Source organism: Oncorhynchus nerka, linkage group LG9a, assembly GCF_034236695.1.
Source record: "Oncorhynchus nerka isolate Pitt River linkage group LG9a, Oner_Uvic_2.0, whole genome shotgun sequence".
Lineage (NCBI taxonomy): Eukaryota > Metazoa > Chordata > Actinopteri > Salmoniformes > Salmonidae > Oncorhynchus > Oncorhynchus nerka.
The window spans coordinates 53,576,048-53,588,765 of NC_088404.1; positions in this window are offsets into that span (position 1 = coordinate 53,576,048).

Below are 12,718 nucleotides of genomic sequence, written 5' to 3' on the forward strand. Positions count from 1 at the left end.
ATCACACCCATCACCTCACCCTTGATATGTAGAGGTCCCATTTGAGTGCCTGTGAAGTTTTATGTAGAGATAAATTAGCCTCAGTCCTCCTCACACATGTCACAGCTTGGACCTGATACTGAGAGAGTCATGGCCCCACACTAATGTGATACAGGTAGCTGCCAAAATAAAGGAAACACTCCACACACACACACAAAGCGTCTCAATAGGGTGTTGGGCCACCACGAGCCGCGGGAACAGCTTCAATGCGCCTTGGCATAGATTCGACAAGTGTCTGGGACTCAAATGGAGGGATGCAACGCCTTTCTTCCCCAAGAAGTTCCATCAATTGGTGTTTTGGTGGGAAACCCTGTCTCAGGTGTTGCTCCAGAATCCCCCATAAGTGTTCAATTGGGGTGAAATCTGGTGACCGAGACACACACCCTTTAAACCCCCTATGCTCCTCTTGAGACCCCTGTTTCACTGAGATCTCTTCTACCAATGGTAGCCAAAATAATGGGCAATTGGGCATTTTTATACATGACCCTAAGCATGATGGGATGTTAATTGCTTAATTAGCTCACGAACCACACCTTTGTTTTGGCAGTTACCTGTATATTTAGTACCATGGGGAAAGTTTCCCCTTCACGACCGTGGACCATGGAGGGCTCCCCTCTCCCCTCGTATCTACAGTAGCCTATTTCAATACCCCCAACCAAAGCAGAATGTCTCCTCTTAATTTGGTTATCCATCTGGTTCATTTGTGTTGACATGCAAATGTACGTAAGGTAATACTCATTTTGACCACGCACCTGAATGTTGGAGAGAGAAACGTATGTTATTAAATGGACGTAAGTTTGAATTTATTTAACGAAAGCTGTTAAATCTCAGTAATACATGTACTTTTTTGCAACACACTGAAAGGGGCATTCGGTCCATATATCGTTTTCTTTTATACAGTCCCACGTTCAAGATATCAGTGTCCTCTTGCCCAAAAAGCAAGCAAGAGCAAACAGTCTCATGATGTGTTTTGAAGTGAACAGGCCTGCTGTTAGGATATCGTTGAGTCTTGTACAGTGTGTGAAATTTTACGGTTGACTGATGAGAATTTTGGTTTTGAATGGACCTCTCCATGCAGATGCACTACTATATGTTTATATATAGACACTACCTCAATCTCTGGCTACTAGGTTACATCAACATGTCAAAGCACGTAATCCAGTCATACCACAGCAGCTCCGGTCATTAGAAGATGTATTTATTAATAGGTGTTAGTACGATATCTATTGCCGGCATCATTGCAAACAGAAGCTCTCCTTGTGCCAGAGTTTTTAGACCAGGGCCATGTTCATGAGGGCCCAATGTTTTAACGCATTCTGCGATAGAAAATGAAAATGAAATCAGGTCTCAACAACCCCGTTTCAGTCAGTTCTCTTCTTTGGATGTCTAATGAATACACCCCATGTTCATGTTCATTAGGGCACCTGTTTTGCAATGGAAAATGAAAACCAGCTTATCTTCATTTCACCCCGTTTTCTTTTGTTTTGTGCATACTGAACAAGACCCTGTGCTCTGGTTGGAGGGGTGCATCTCAATAATCTAAGCTGGCGTCCTATCCTTGTCTTCTCTCCTCCTCCGCCACTGATAGAAAAGATCTGGACAAGTGAAATCCTGCAATGTCCTGCAGACGCTAGCATCCATCACATTGCTTCGAAAAAATATGTTGCTTATGCTTTGAAAGAGAGGAGAAAAAGAAACACCATGATATGAGGGTGATAAACTTCAAGGTGTTGACACTGGTGAACCACATTGGCAGTGACTTATCCGAAGCTTCACTTTCTTAGGCTACTGTTGCCGCCAGTGTAGAGACTTAAGACTTTTCAGTTTAAACTAGTTTCAGTTCTAGTATAAACTGCCCGTCCTGGGCCCTCGCCCGTGAGTTATTCTCCCATAGTGATTTGTTGACGCATTTAATGAAGGTAATAATGTGTTCCCAAACACTTAATGGGCAGTGGCACCCCAATCACTACCCAGTGCCTCCTCCCCTTTATTCCTCTGGGACTGACCTGGAGGGGAGAGAAGGAGGAGAGGTAGTACTCTGTTTGCTCTCCTGTCAGACAGACACCCAGTACATTTGGAGAGTCACACTGTGGGTTCAGTGGGCGCCACCTTGGCACCTTCACTTTGCAACGAACATCCCTTGAAGAATAATTGTTCTGTGTGAAGCACGTACATGCGTGGGTGGCTAGCACGGGGATGTTGTGTAACAGGTTAAAGCCCCTTGGTTGAGCAGGGATGTGTGTGTCTGTGTGTGTGTGGAGCTAACCCTGGCCAGCCCACACGGGGGTGGGACTATTTGTTCCTAGAGAGAGGTTGAAGGTGGAACTCTTGTGTACAAATGGATAGGGATAGTGTTTGTGGGTAAAGCGCTTGTATACCGCTCTTGTTTGAGAATACAATTTCTAACAAAGATATCTACATACATTTCCGGATGTTGTGTATCCCTAGAAATAATCAAAATTTGTCCGAATTTAAAACATAGCGTATCCCCCAAAAAGTTGAGCCGCCTTGGTGGTAAGATTTTCCACGTCTACAATGTATATTCTGAATTAAACACGTTTAAAAAATGCATGATCTTGAGTTCTTATGCATGACAAACTGCTCAAATACTATGCATATTACTGACAAAAATGTAATCATAATTTGTATGGGGTATGTTGAGCCAAATGGAACCTTGGCACAATTTATCCCAAAGCAACCATTTTGACTATATCAGCCCACACAGCTACAAGGATGCACGTTCATGCTAGGTTTTTAAGACCTAATATTGAAGCTGATGTATGAAAGTCTAAAAACAATCTACTTTGGTTTAGATACAAGCGTCACGAAATCTATAGCACAATAAATATATTTGAAAATACATTCAATTGCGGTTTATTGCGTCACAGCCGACATGACCTCTTCCTACATATTTGGTCACATGATTCATTTTGTGTATGGTTTCCTAGAAACAAGGTGGCTAAACTAACCCTTTGGCATGACTTACCCCCACTCTCCCCTATATAAGGGCTTTAAAGTTCCTAGACAGGAAATGTAATATCTCTAAAACGTTCCATTCCTGTTTCCATTTCCATTATACTCTACTGACACGCTAAAATAAATAGGTATATAGGCTTACAGCAAATTGTACTGCACCCCCTTACAGTATATGTAAATATATATATAGGCTCAAACATTGAAGCATATTTATTTTAGCATCACTTTTATGTTTTTTTAATTCTTTGGAACATATTCCATTTATATACATAGTTGACATGTTTATGTTCGAACGGGACAAATCCAATTTCTCATCTCTTGAGCACTTTTAAACCCTACCTTCCAGTATCTCCCTGGCTTTTTGAGCCTTATCTATTCCTTGTCGACGTTTCCTCTTGGAAAGGTTTTTTGGCATGTGAACAGAAACTTCATGCGGATAATTACTACGTTAGCCGCTGTGTGCTTGCCCCTGATCCCGACACCTGTTATTACAAGCCGGAAATGGGTCCTTGTGGTATCGCGTGTTAGCCACGGGAGCCACTGGATTCCCAAATAGTCTGGACTCACCCACATGAAAAAATACTATAGAGTACTATGTTATAAATACTGTAGTAGTCACTGTAGTGTTTTTGTGGACGTTACTGTAGTACTCTGGTATTTACTGTAGTATACTGCAGTATTTACAGTTAACTACAGTATAAATACTGTAATAACATAACATATGCTATAGTAATTGTTTTTGCGGATTGTAGTATACTGTAGTATTTACTGTTGTGTTTCTGGGGATATTACTGTAGTATTTACTAAAGTATTTTTATTTTTTATCTTTGACATAGAAGTGGACGTTTTCTCCCTCATGAAACCTACTGGAGAAATACTAAAATACTTTATACAATACAAGTACATTCTACATAACCTGTAGGTAAGTAGGACTGGGGTCTTAATGAATAGTTCAGAGCTTCTGCTCTTTTCTGTAACTTGTAGGGAACACAATATGGTCTATTCTTAGCATGTAGGTTCCTCTCTTATGGGTGGCAGAAATTGGGATATGGGGGAAGGGAATGGGCAGGGTATATACACATTAAAAACTGTAATATTTACTATAGATAAATTCTACAGTATACTACAACATTCTATAGTAAGTACTACACATGATCAAGGGATACCACAGTGTGTAGTATAGTATACTACAGTTTCCTATATAATTCTATAGTAAACTGTAGTATTTTTTAATGTGGGCAGCCCAGTGACTTTACTGTTAATGCTATTACAGTAGTCCGTGACGTGTATTGTGCTATCACTGGTCTTCACGGACAGAAATGTCCCTCACAAGGTAATCTCTGAACCCAGAAACAAGGCCTACTTTTCATTAGAAACAGTTCACGTGATAAGACTCATGTTTGCTTCTAAGATAGGGTCTTCGAAAGCTTGCGTCAAACAGGAATTATGCTAAAGTGCTATTGTTTACTGATATATATTAGTGCTTTAGCCAACTTGTCGTTGCCTTGACAATCAACTATGCAACACTGTTGAGAGCACTGAGGAGAGGCATTCCAGGGTAATGTTCATCATGGTACACTGTAGCAAAATGTTTTGCAATGGGAAAACAAAAACAAGCCTTCCTTGGACAAGTGGGCCTACTGATAGCCTATGCCTCACACTTTGCTTCATAGTGTTTTGTTCCCGTTTTGTGTCTACTGAACACGACCCTTGGCCCCTTTCTTCCCTACGCAACATGATGATGGCTCATTTTAGGTTTCCAATAGCCTTGGAGTTCCCGCCATATTGCTTACAAGCAATCCCGTCAAAACAACAACATTCATCCGGGAGGGACAGAAAAAGCCCAAGTATCCTCCTACAAAGCCAGAAACTGGACACCTAGCCATGGCCCGGGACTGGAAGATGCTTGTCGATATTGGCCAGCAACTCATTTTTCCACCTGAGATTGCTCCTACCAACCTTAGGCCAGACATGGTACTCTGGTCCCCTTCACGAAAGGCTGTGTACATCATAGAGCTCACAGTCCCGTGGGAAAACTCTGTGGAAGAGGCCTACGAGCGTAAGAAACTGCGTTACACAGAGTTGGCAGCAGACGCAACTCAGCGTGGCTGGAATGCAAAGGTCTGGCCAGTTGAAGTGGGATGCAGAGGATTCGTGGCTTCTTCCATCATCAGGTTGCTGAAAGAACTTGGAATCCATGGACAGGCTCTGCGGCAGACCGTCAGAGCAGTTTCTCAAGCAGCTGAAAGAGGCAGCCAGTGGATCTGGATCAAACGGAAGGACCCTTGCTGGGCTATAACTTCATGACCCCCCACCCCCACCTGAGAACCCAATTCAGATCCCTCCAACTTGAGGAGGGCATATGAGGTATGCGGTCAGCTGTATGGCTGGCTCAGGGAAGAGGACGCCCCTGCCTTGCATAGTCCCGTGGGACATCTTAATTGGGCATGGGACACAAGCTAAGGCTTGATTACCCTTTAGCTGGCCACCTTTGATGAGGGTGTTTAGTGATTAAAGGCCGAAACACCCACTGATTCGAAGGCACACTACTGAGGATGTGTCCCAAAATTGACATCTTACCCCAGTCTAAGAAATAAACCTCCCATGCCACTCTGTCAACATCACGGCAAATCTCATGTGAGTGCATTCCATCTATTGGCAAAATGGACAGTTTAACATCTCGTCCCGTGTTTTATGATTCAGGTTCCTTAAGATTTGCAAAAATCTATTGACAAGTTGCTAGGCCAGAAGTCTGGGGTTCAGTTGATTTAGTAGATTTTAGTTTTAACCCTAAGGGGCAGTTTCATGGACACAGATTAAGCCTAGTCCTGGATTAAAAAGTCAACTCTAAACAGAATCTCTATTGAAAATACTTGTTAGTCCAGGATTAGATTTAATCTGTGTCCAGGAAACCACCCCCAAGGGAGTTACCATGTCCTCTGATGTGTGAAAAGAGACAGGGTATAGAATGCACTCAAAAAAAGTACACACTCATGGGCTGATGGAAACTGGGACACATTGTGTAGATGTGTGTGTGTGTGTGAGAGCAATATGCATGGTCATGACGTCCAGGCTCCTGCTGTGTTTTGCTGAGAGGCCTGCTGTCTGTGAACGAAGTGACCGATAGGCACAATTTCTCAGACAGACGACTCCTTTCCATCAAACTACATAAAACACACACACACACACACACACAGGTTCAGACAGAGACTTTTGTCTACCGTGTGTGTGTGACCCTTACCTACCCAAACCAGAAACTGTGGATAAATGGCAGCATTCGTACAAAACTGAAAGCACAAACCACATTCAACTATGGCAATGTGACTGGGAATATTGCCAAATACAATCAGTGTAGTTATTCTCTCCGTAAGGCAATCAAACAGGCAAAACGTCAGTACAGAAATAAAGTGGAGTCGTAATTCAAGGCTCAGTACGAAATGTTTGTGGCAGGATCTACAGACAATCACAGATTACAAAGTGGAGAATCAGCTGACGTCTTGCTCCCAGACAAGCTAAACACCTTCTCCCCGCTTTGAGGATAACACAGTGCCACCAAGGACTGTGGGCTCTCGTTCTCCGTGGCCGACGTGAGTAAGACATTTAAGCGCGTTAACCTCGAAAGGCTGCCGGCCCAGACGGCATCCCTAACAGCATCCTCAGAGCACGGACATATTCAATATCTCCCTATCCCAGTCTGCTGTCCCCACTTGCTTCAAGATGTCCACCTTTGTTACTGTACCCAAGAAAGCAAAGGTAACTGAACTAAATGAATATCGCCCCAGAGCACTCACTTCTGTCATCACGAATTTTGAGAGGTTAGTTAAGAATCATGTCACTTCCACCTTACCTGACACCCTAGACCAACTTCTATTTGCATACCGCCCCAATAGATCTACAGACGATGCAGTCGCCATCACACTGCCCTATCCAATCTGGACAGGAGGAATACCTACTTCAAAATCCTGTTCATTGACAAAAGCTCTGCCTTCAACACCATAGTACCCTCTAAGCTCATCATCTAGCTCGAGGCCCTGGGTCTGAACACCCCCCTGTTCAACTGGGTCCTGGACTTCCTGACGGGCCGCCCCCAGGTGGTGAAGGTAGGAAACAACACATCCTCTTCGCTGATCCTCAACACTGGGGCCCCACAAGAGTGCGTGCTCAGCCCCTGCCTGTACTCCCTGTTCACCCATGACTGCGTGGACAAGCACGCTTCCAACTCAATCATCAAGTTTGCAGACGACACAACAGTAGTAGGCTTAATTACCAACAATGATGAGACAGCCTACAGGGAGGAGGTGAGGGCTCTTGGAGTGTGATGCCAGTAAAATAACCTCTCAATCAACATCAACAAAACTAAGGTGGTGGTCGTGGACTTCAGGAAACAGCAGAGGGAGCACCCCCCTATTCACATCGATGGGACCGCAATGGAGAAGGTGGAAAGCTTCAAGTTCCTCGGCATACACATCACTGACAAACTGAAATGCTCCACCCACATAGACAGCGTGGTGAATAAGGCGCAACAGCACCTCATCAACCTCAGGAGGCTCAAGAAATTTGGCTTAACATCTAAAACCCTCATAAACGTTTAAAGATGCACAATTGAGAGCATCCTGTCGGTCTGTATCACCTCCTGGTACGGCAACTGCACCGCCCACACCCGCAAAGCTCTCCAGAGGGTGGCCTTCCCAATGTATTACCGGGGACAAACTTCCCGCCCTCCTGGACACCTACAGCACCCGATGCCATAGGAAGGCCAAAAAGATCATCAAGGGCATCAACCACCCGAGCCACTGCCTGTTCACCCTGCTATCATCCAGAAGGCGAGGTCTTTACAGGTGCATCAAAGCTGGGACCGAGAGACTGAAAAACAGCTTCTATCTCAAGGCCATCAGACTGTTAAACAGCAATCACTAGCACATCCGAGGCGGCTGCCTATAGACATAGATTAGGAATCACAGGCCACTTTAATAATGTTTCCGTATCTAGCATTACTCATCTCATATGTATAAACTGTACTCTATACTATGCCACTATCTTAGTCCAATGCCGCTCTGACATATACAGTATGGTCACTAAGAAATTGCCTTGTTTTTGAAAGAAAAGCAAAAAATTTTGTTAATTAAAATAACATAAAATTGATCAGAAATACAGTGTAGACATTGCTAATGTTGTAAAAGACTATTGTAGATGGAAATGTCAGATTTTGTATGGAGTATCGACATACAGTGGGGCAAAAAAAGTAGTTAGTCAGGCACCAATTGTGCATGTTCTCCCACTTAAAAAGATGAGGGAGGCCTGTAATTTTCATCATAGGTACACAAAATGAGGAAAAAATATCCAGAAAACCACATTGTAGGATTTTGAATGAATTTATTTGCAAATTATGGTGGAAAATAAGTATTTATTTCAATAACAAAAGTTTCTCAATACTTTGTTATATACCCTTTGTTGGCAATGACTGAGGTCAAACGTTTTCTGTAAGTCTTCAAGGTTTTCACACACTGTTGCTGGTATTTTGGCCCATTCCTCCATGCAGATCTCCCCTAGATCGGTGATGTTTTGGGGCTGTTGCTGGGCAACACGGACTTTCAACTCCCTCCAAAGATTTTCTATGGGGTTGAGATCTGGAGACTGGCTAGGCCACTCCAGGACCTTGAAATGCTTATTACGAAGCCACTCCTTCGTTGCCCGGGCGGTGTGTTTGGGATCATTGTCATGCTGAAAGCCCCAGCCACGTTTCATCTTCAATGCACTTGCTGATGGAAGGAGGTTTTCACTCCAAATCTCACGATACATGGCCCCATTCATTCTTTCCTTTACACGGATCAGTCGTCCTGGTCCCTTTGCAGAAAAACAGCCCCAAAGCATGATGTTTCCACCCCCATGCTTCACAGTAGGTATGGTGTTCTTTGGATGCAACTCAGCATTCTTTGTCCTCCAAACACGACGAGTTGAGTTTTTACCAAAAAGTTATATTTTGGTTTCATCTGACCATATGACATTCTCCCAATCTTCTTCTGGATCATCCAAATGCTCTCTAGCAAACTTCAGACGGGCCTGGACATGTACTGGCTTAAGCAGGGGGACACATCTGGCACTGCAGGATTTGAGTCCCTGGCGGCGTAGTGTGTTACTGATGGTAGGCTTTGTTACTTTGGTCCCAGCTCTCTGCAGGTCATTCACTAGGTCCCCCCGTGTGGTTCTGGGATTTTTGCTCACCGTTCTTGTGATCATTTTTGACACCACGGGGTGAGATCTTGCGTGGAGCCCCAGATCGAGGGAGATTATCAGTGGTCTTGTATGTCTTCCATTTCCTAATAATTGCTCCCACGGTTGATTTCTTCAAACCAAGCTGCTCACCTATTGCAGATTCAGTCTTCCTAGCCTGGTGCAGGTCTACAATTTTGTTTCTGGTGTCCTTTGACAGCTCTTTGGTCTTGGCCATAGTGGAGTTTGTAGTGTGACTGTTTGAGGTTGTGGACAGGTGTTTTTTATACTGATAAGTTCAAACAGGTGCCATTAATACAGGTAATGAGTGGAGGACAGAGGAGCCTCTTAAAGAAGAAGTTACAGGTCTGTGAGAGCCAGAAATCTTGCTTGTTTTTAGGTGACCAAATACTTATTTTCCACCATAATTTGCAAATAAATTCATTAAAAATCCTACAATGTGATTTTCTGGATTTCTTTTTCTTATTTTGTCTGTCATAGTTGAAGTGTACCTATGATGACAATTACAGGCCTCTCATCTTTTTAAGTGGGAGAACTTGCACAATTGGTGGCTGACTAAATACTTTTTTGCCCCACAGGCTTCTGCTATGGTTACATGCCAAATAACCCTTATGTGGAACTAAAGAACCATTTCTTTTTAAGTGTGTATACACGGTATTGACAGCATCCATCGCCATCGTAACCCTGCAAATGTCAGGGCACCAAGAAAGGGAGCAAGGGAAGGAGAGAGGGAGAATTTGTGTGTGTATAACACCACAGTAAAGAAAGAGAGGGAGTGTGTTTGTACACAAGATGTGAGCGTGTGTGTACAGTACATACATTGTGTGTGGGGTCGTGTGTCCTCGATCTTATGAGTGTGTGTATATAAACGACGTGTGAGCTCCATGTAGAATGCATGTAAAGGGGCGGGATGATGGAGAGGGGGTAAGAAAATATAGCCCATCTATGGAGTAAGAGTTCCTTCAGAGATCAGACTCACCCTGGAAAACACAGCGATCCACAAGATTATTTATAGATAAGGGCTCCGTGCCGGGGAGACATTCCCACGCTGGGGCAAATACCTTCAGATATCGTTCTAATAACATACTTAGATGCACTCAAGTGACCTTACAGCCAATTTATTCTTGATCCGGCATCTGTGGTGATGGATTTGCGTCTGATCCTCTTAAAAGACTGCCTCTTGATAAAATGGGAATACGTCAATCTAATAGGATTTCTCTGTGGAGTTGCAAAATGTATTTTTTATTAATTGAATAATAATAGTAATTGTAGTTAAGAACAAATTCTTATTTACAATGACGGCCTACCAAAAGGCCTCCTGCAGGGACGGGGGCTGGGATAAAAAAAAATATATAGGACAAAACACGCATCACGACAAGAGAGACACCTCAACACTACAGAAAGAGAGACCTTAGAAAACAACAAAGCATGGCAGCAACACAGTAGCAACACAACATGGAACAGACAACAGCACAAATCAAATCAAAGTTTATTTGTCACGTGTGCCAAATACAGTGAAATGCTTACTTACTAACCAACAATGCAATTGTTAAGTAAAATCAAAAGGTGAACAATTGAACAGTGAAAAATAACAGTAGCGAGGCTGTATACGATAGAGAGGCTATATACGGTAGAGAGGCTATATACGGTAGAGAGGCTATATACGGTAGAGAGGCTATATACGGCAGCGAGGCTATATACAGGCACCGGTTAGTTGGGCTGATTTGAGGTAGTATGTACATGTAGGTATGGTTAAAGTGACTATGCATATATGATAAACCGAGAGTAGCAGTAGCGTAAAAGAGGGGTTGGTGGGTGGCGGGACACAATGCAGATAGTCCGGGTAGCCAATGTGCGGGGGCACCGGTTAGTCAGGCTAATTGAGGTAGTATTTACATGAATGTATAGTTAAACTGACTGCATATTTGATCAACCGAGAGTAGCAGCAGCGTAAAAGCTGTTGGGGGGGTCACACAATGCAAATAGTCCGGGTAGCCATTTGATTACCTGTTCAGGAGTCTTATGGCTTGAGGGTAAAAACTATTGAGAAGCCTTTTGGTCCTAGACTTGGCGCTCCGGTACCGCTTGCCGTGCGGTAGGGCCTTCCTCTGACATCGCCTGGTATAGAGGTCCTGGATGGCAGGCAGCTTAGCCCCAAGTGATGTACTGGGCCATACGCACTACCCTCTGTAGTGCCTTGCGGTCGGAGGCTGAGCAGTTTCCGTACCAGGCGGTGATGCAACCAGTCAGGATGTCCTCGATTTTGCAGCTGTAGAACCTTTTGAGGATCTGAGAACCAATGCCAAATCTTTTTAGTTTCCTGAGGAGGAATAGGCTTTGTCGTGCCCTCTTCACGACTGTCTTGGTGTGTTTGGACCATTCTAGTTTGTTGGTGATGTGGACACCAAGGAACTTGAAGCTCTCAACCTGCTCAAAAACAGCCCTGTCGATGAGAATGGGGGCGTGCTCGGTCCTCCTTTTATTTTAGTCCACAATCATCTCCTTAGTCTTGGTTACGTTGAGGGATAAGTTGTTATTCTGGCACCACCTGGCCAGGTCTGTGACCTCCTCCCTATAGGCTGTCTCATCGTTGTCGGTAACCAGGCCTACCGCTGTTGTGTCATCTGCAAATTTAATGATGGTGTTGGAGTCGTACCTGGCCACGCAGTCGTGGGTGAACAGGGAGTACAGGAGGGTACTGAGCACGCACCCCTGAGGGACTTCAGTGTTGAGGATCAGCGTGGCAGATGTGTTGCTACCTACCCTCACCACCTGGGGCCGGCCTGTCAGGAAGTCCAGGATCCAGTTGCGGAGGGAGGTGTTTAGTCCCAGGATATTTAGCTTAGTGATGAGCTTTGAGGGTACTATGGTTTTGAACGCTGAGCTGTAGTCAATGAATAGCATTCTCACGTAGGTGTTCCTTTTGTACAGGTGCAAAGGGCAGTGTGGAGTGCAATAGAGATTGCATCATCTGTGGATCTGTTTGGGCGGTATGCAAATTGGAGTGGGTCTAGGGTTTCTGGGATAATGGTGTTGATGTGAGCCATTACCAGCCTTTCAAAGCACTTGATGGCTACGGACGTGAGTGCTACAGGTCTGTAGTCATTTAGGCAGGATGCCTTAGTGTTCTTGGGCACAGAGGCTATGGTGGTATGCTTGAAACATGTTGGTATTACAGACATGTTGAAAATGTCAGAGGGCAAGTAGGTAGTTTAAATAAAGGTTACATTTAATATTTAAAAAATCGAAGAGTGGGTCATACATTCTACTCGGAAGTGTTGGAAAGTAGAGGAGAGGAGGAGGACGAAGAGAGGGTGAGGAGCCGTGAGGAGCCATGGAGCCGTGTGTTTATGTAGTTTGAACACATGCACATGTATGTGTGTGTGTGTGCTTTTGGTCTGGAGCTCATTTCAAAGACCAGCACAACCTTGACAGGCTCAGGGTAGAAGTGTTGGATCTTTGTGCAGATAAC